We start from the raw sequence: 6,617 nt of genomic DNA, 5'->3' as shown, positions 1-6,617 counted from the left end.
TATTTCATGGGAAAGGATGCTCTTTTTGCAGGTAGATTTTGCAGGATGGGCTCAAGGTTGAGGTGGCGACATCGAATCGGAACGACCGAGCTTTTGTGGAAGTTGGTGGACAGACCGGTGGCATCTCCAAAACAGTCCAAAATGCCAGCAAGGTTATCAATGTCTCTCTTGATGGGTGCCATGAACACCGCTGCATCATCCGCATAAAGAGAGGTTCTCACAGTGGTGCCACGGCCACGGACTTTGTGGAGCAACCCCTTGCGAGTGGCCAAGTCAAGAAGATGTTGGAGCGGATCAATAGCAATGACAAATAGGAGGGGCGACATCGGGTCCCCTTGTCGCAACCCCTTTCCATGGTGGATAGGAGTGCCAGGCACCCCATTCAGGAGGATACGGGATGAAGATGTGACAAGAAGCGCGACGATCCAGTTTCTGAACTTGCTGGGAAAACCTTTTCTTTGTAGGAGTTCAATGAGGTACTCCCATTTCACGGAATCAAAAGCCTTGCGGATGTCCAACTTGAAGAGAAGCGAGGGTGTTTTGTTTTTGTGCAACCGGCACGCAAGGTTACTGACATGCATAAAGTTGTCATGGATACTTCTCCCTTTTATGAAGGCACTTTGGGCGTTGGAGACAATAGGGTCCATGAGTGGACGAAGGCGGTTTGCGAGAATTTTGGCAATGATAAGTAAGGATTAGCTCGCTCCAATGGAAGTAGTATCGTTTGGTTCACTCATTTCAGCTGTGCTCTTAAGCATTCATAGTAAATATATACATAGGTGGTTCCACACCCACCATGAAAATCATACTACCATACCATCAGTACTAACCAAAGATTACACCAATTGTAAAAAGAGATAGAGAAAGCAGTAGCATCTATTGTGTTAGCAGTAGGACATCCAGAAGAGATAGAGAATATTGCCGATTATTTTTACAAAGCATACAACCTATCAGAAATTCCTAATTCTGTTTTTCTCATTGACAGTTAGTTTCTGGAGGGGGCAAGTCAATGGGAGCAGATTGTTGAGAAAGTTATTTTCACATGTTTGTCAGGAAAAAAAAATCCATGAAATTTTGTGTGACAAATTAAACTGAACGCCGTGCTAATTTGGTGTCAAACTGAAGCCGTTTGCCTATCTGCACATAAATTGAGTAGTTTGAATTACTTTGAACTAGTTTTTGAGAGTGTGAGATCAAAATTCCAAGGTTTGGTTTTGCACTCTTTTTTTCTGTAGTTGCACTAGATATGTGTTGCATCTATCCCCGAATGTTTTGTGATATAAGCAAAAAAGGATCTGATCGTTCCAAGCACACACAATTAACTACTGGCACAAAAAATTGCACATCACAAGATGGATTCATTCATCTAACTAATCATACTCAGTTTACAAAATCGGCCTAGCTTACTCAAATAACAGTGCGGTAGGAGGAATTGAATCAGAGTCAGAAAACCTGCAGAGCACTCACCAGCAGCTGTCGCCGTCGTCGGGTGGGTCGGGGGCCATGCGGAGGCAGAGCGTGTCGCGCCAGTTGGCCACCGGCGACTGGTACAGGTCGAAGTTGCAGTGGTACTTGACCGCCCTCGCCGGCTGACGCGAGCAGAGCCTAGCCTTGTCGCTGCCCTCGCCGGCGGCGGCCTTGAGGAAACCTCGAGCCGCAACCGTCGCTGCCGCCATCGCCAGCTCGGGCGCCCTGTGCCCTGTCACCTTGAAGAACCCTCACTCAACCGCAGCGCGCGGACCCGGGGAAGTTGCGGTTGTCTGGAAACGGCGACGCGGAAGATGCGGGGGAGACGTGGCCGCGGACGCAAGAGAAGGCTCTGCTTTGGGTACCGGTGCGACCAGCATGGAGCCAGAGACGGCTCTGCTTTCCTCTGCTCTTCCTCTGCTATTCTCTACTTCGCTGTCAACTTTCACCAAATAATCAAACTTTGACTGACTGCTAATCTTGATATTACAAAACGCAAAAATTGTTTCAAACTTGGACTGCCAACCTTGTTTTGGTTTGTACAAGCTTTGAAATTGGACAAAACAGACAGTTAAACATTGAAATCCAAACAAATTGGTCCCTCGAAACTGTATAATTAATGGATGATTGCTAAGAATATGACAGCCCAACCAAAAAAAAAAAAATGATCAACATGCAGAATAGATAGGAAGATGAAAATGTTAGGAAAATCATGAAATTTTGCATACAAATTTCAGGCCATATAAGGTTGGGCCCTCCTCCTTTTTCCGGGCTTGAGACCGGCTATGAATAGCGTTAAGCGTACACTTAAAATTAGAAGCATAGGCGGAGCTCCCCCACCTCCCTCACCCCTCAAAATCCACCCACCGACAAAACCAAAACAAAAGCAAAACTAGCAAATTGTAAAAAACCAAGCATCTACTTTTTTTGTATTTTTTTTTTCTTGGGCCAACATGCCTCTAGACTCTAGAAAGTAAACACAATCTTTTTTAATCTTTTTTTTGCTAAAATGGACACCTAATATTTTTATAAATAATTTAGCAAACTAAAGAGCATAGTAGTAAATATATTTACTCATTTTTTTGTTGGAGAAAATAAGTTGATCTTGAATGAGAAACAGTAAACACACACATTAAACTATGAAAGGCATTTTTTTTGTTTTTTTATATACTTCACTCCCCATTTTTTGCTTAAGCCTAGAAAGAAACTCAACTACTAGTAGCGAGCGAATACTTTTTTTATATTTTTTTTCATAAACTTTTCTCTCTCTTTTTTTTGGTTTTTTTCTCTTTGAGCCAAGAAATAAGCTCAAAGAGTGACGACCGTTGGTCGATGCTGAAGCCGTCGGTACGCATACCCCATATGTTTTGCAGATGTGCGTCTCCAATAAAACAATGGCAGCCTATAAAAACAAGTAGTGTCAGAAGGTATAGCATGGCTATACGAATAAGTGTGGAAAAGAAAATCTATGCATGTACGTATACACAGTTTGTAACCTTTAAATGATTTTCTTTTCAACCGGAAACAAAACTGTATCTATTCTAACCTGCAGTTTCGTCACTCCGACTCTTGGCCCTCGTAGCAGTCGCGGTCCTCATCAATATCACCTTCGAAAGAAAGAAAATAAACACCCGCAAAAACAAAAAAAGAAAGAAAATAAAGCCCGGTCAGTAATTCAGTAACGACAAGCATGCATGAAGGCACTAGCGAACGCAAACGACAAGCATCCTACCTTCTGGTATGTTCACGTCCAAGTAGATTTTGAATTTGGGGCGGTTAGGATGGGCGCGGAGGGCGTTCTCCAGCGCAGCCTTCGCTTGCTTGGCCTCCCCCACCGTCACTCCCCAACAAAAGAGTTCAACGTCGACATCACGAAGGGACGGCAGGTTCTCCATGCCCAGGTCAAACCAATCGCTTTGCGGGTGGCGAAAGAAGTTGCCGGCTGCTTCCTCTTTTGCCACCTGCAAACCGATCTCGAGAAAAATTTCTTTTGCCATCCGCAAACTGATCTTGATAAAAACTTCTTCGGCCTTGGGCAACGCTCCTGCCCGGAATAGTACTTGGCTCGGCCATTCGGAATACAAGCCGACCAGGGACGGAGCCAGGATTTGAACATAGGGGGGGCAAAAAAAAATTCCTCTAGTGTAGAGACTCGTAAAAAAAATAGAAGAGACAGCCTTGTTAACGAACTAAATCTTCGTCAAAACATATTCTGCTGTGAGCAAGTTGAATTTTTATCAAAAGTTACCATCAGGCAAATGCCAAAGCAATTCACGTGTGAATGAACTAAATCTTTCTACTATTGGATGGGATAAACAATGCAAAAGCTTGTCCGATGGGTACAGCCGTACAGGGATATGTCCCCAATCTTTTACTTTTATACAGTTACTACCATTCGACTTGTGTAGTTCTGAAGGCATCCATTAATCTGATTTAGAAACATAAGCAAGGACAAACCAATGAGTGAGAAATAGACTAACCTAACCCTTTCCTTGGTCGCCGCTTCTCTCCACTGGTTGCGCGGCCGGCCGGCCGCGCGTCCGCGCAAGATGGCCCTCGTTCACGTTAGACGCTATCTCGTCTAAGCAAGGATTGTCCGCTCAAATTGAAACGGCGCTGGTCATGAACTGCCCTAGAGCTCAGAAACGGCGCTGGTCATGGACTCAGATTGAAACGGCGCTGGTCAGGAACTACCCTAGACAGCTAGACCTTGGCGACAGGCATCGGACGATGGAAAATCAAACGATCTGACCGTCTCCCTTCGCGCTGGGCTACTTCCTGCGGGGTGTTAAAAGATGGGCTTTGTGATTTAGTTGGGCTTCAGGTGGTCAGGGGGGGCGATATTAGCTAAATATCCACTTTTTTCTACCGACCTGCTACTCGCTACCGAGTAAAATGAGATCGTTAGGGGGGGTCTAGCCCCCCCTCGCCCCCCCTTGGATTCGTCCCTGAAGCCGACTGATTCCAAACAACGGAACCCCTCGGCACCGAAGAATAGTGGCCTTTGGTTGTCATTCCATACCCGGAGAAGCCGAAGAGAAGGCAACCTTGCAAGGAATCCCAGATCCTCCTGTCGCATTTCCCCAACACATATTTGTAACCAGAAGAGTTGTGACAGATGTAAGGGGTCCCATGCTGGCAGCATAGATAATTTCATTCGTGTGTCCATGATAAACACACACAGACTTGCAGGGGGCACCCAATGTTCCCCCAAGTGATCCATTGAAACATTGAGCTCAAGCAAGGCACTAATTTGTACACGCTGGATCTTTCGCATTTTCCCTAGTGACTCCACAAAAGCTTCCACCAGCCCCATGCTCTCAAACTGAATATTGAGCACCCTCAGTCTGTCCATGTTGCCCAGCTCTTTTACAATGCTTACAGAGTCAACACTGACCATACTCAACACTTGCATTGATCTCAGGTTTCCAAAACTAGCTGGAGGCTGAAACATGTCATCATTAATACGTAGGCACAACAATCTTGTAAGCTTAATCACTGTCGACGGTAGTCTTGTACCTCTAGGCAAATCCAACACCTGCAAAAACTGTAACTTTCCAATCTCTTCCGGCAAATCAATTTCCGCCTCTCTAGATAGACGTGAGTGCCATGCTTCTCCAGATAGACTTAGGTACCTCAAGTGAAGCAAACTCCCCACCTCTTGAAGGTTGAGGTGGTCCTCCTTAGTACGATCATAACCATCCAAATATAATACACGCAAAACAACAAAGCTCGAGAATGGTGGCATTAGATCAATAGCAGGTGCAAATGTAACAACAGACCTCGCTTGTCCTATACTCTCAGATTTGAGAGGCCTTGTTTGACCTTCTTCATTTCTATAATTTTGGAGGGACCATCTGCGGACAATGCCCTCCGAAGACATGGTATCACTAGTACCATTCACTACAGTAACAAAGTTCTCTTCACTTGACAAGGAGCAAATTAGATCAAGTACACTATCGTGTACACGACAAGCATGTACAGAGCCAACATGATCATATACCGGCTGGATTAAGCTTCTATTCACAAGCTCATTGAACTAAGTTTCTCCTAACTCAAAGAGACAAGTATTTGCTTTTCCACTTTGGACAAAGCTTTCGGCAATCCACATCCATATCAACTGATCTTTCATGATCTTGCTATCTTCCGGAAACATGCTTAGATATAATAAGCATGTCTTCAGATGTGAAGGAAGGTCGTAATAACTAAATGATAGTATCCTCAGCATCTCCTTGGCACTACAGTTTTCAGTAAGTCCACGACCAATAGACTCTAGCAAAACGTGCCACTCATTCTTAGGTTTTACCTCATGACCACTAGCCAAAAGACTAGACATGGTAATGATGGCCAATGGAACACCACCACATTTCTTCAATATATCTCTAGATACTTCTTGAAATTCAGGAGGACATCCACTCTCTAGAGAAAATATCCGTTTATAAAACAACCTTTTGGAATCATCATCACTAAGAGGTTCCATTGTGTAAATTGAATCATTAGTAGACGAGCAGCATGATTCAGATACACTGACTATACGAGTTGTCGTGATTAGCCGACTGCCAAAATTGTTACTACTAGAGAATGCACACTTGATAACTGTCCACAGTTCTTCATCCCATATGTCATCAATTACAATGAGGTACCTATATTTAGTTTATGTGATGATTAATGGAATGCATGTACACATAAAAAGAGTTAAATAGAATCTTGTGCTATGGCCCAAAGATATGATTGTAAAAAAACAATGAAGTTTAAGTAAACTACAAGGGACAAACAATAAGATGGCATAAATTGCTGGAAGATCATGTTTCAACCAAAGTACATTTATGTACACATCCGATATATAGTTAAATAGTTGATCCCTACTATTTCTATTTATCTCAACGTGCACACATCCCACCTCACCACACATGCCACATCATCAACCTCACATTATCTAGTTCTCTCAACACGCATGGGAAATGCTATTTCTACTATTTCTCTCAAATGCACATCCCACTTCATCAACCCTGCCATTTTATTTTGATCAACACGAATGAGAAATACTACTTACATTACATAAATAGTTTCTAACTACTTATATAATAACCAAATAGAAAAATCATATGTATTTTAAATCTTCATTCTCACCACCTTAGCAACCTCACAAT

The 6,617-nt window shown here is 43.4% G+C and overlaps 1 pseudogene; it reads right to left on the bottom strand.

Annotated features, from left to right (window-relative positions):
* Positions 1–3,024: 3,024 nt before the first annotated feature.
* Positions 3,025–6,112, bottom strand: LOC119357416 (annotated as a pseudogene).
* Between the last annotated feature and the right edge of the window lie 505 nt (positions 6,113–6,617).

This window comes from Triticum dicoccoides, chromosome 2A (genome assembly GCF_002162155.2).
Source record: "Triticum dicoccoides isolate Atlit2015 ecotype Zavitan chromosome 2A, WEW_v2.0, whole genome shotgun sequence".
NCBI lineage: Eukaryota > Viridiplantae > Streptophyta > Magnoliopsida > Poales > Poaceae > Triticum > Triticum dicoccoides.
Note: the sequence above shows the minus strand (reverse complement) of the source record. Positions and strands in the feature narration are given on the sequence as shown.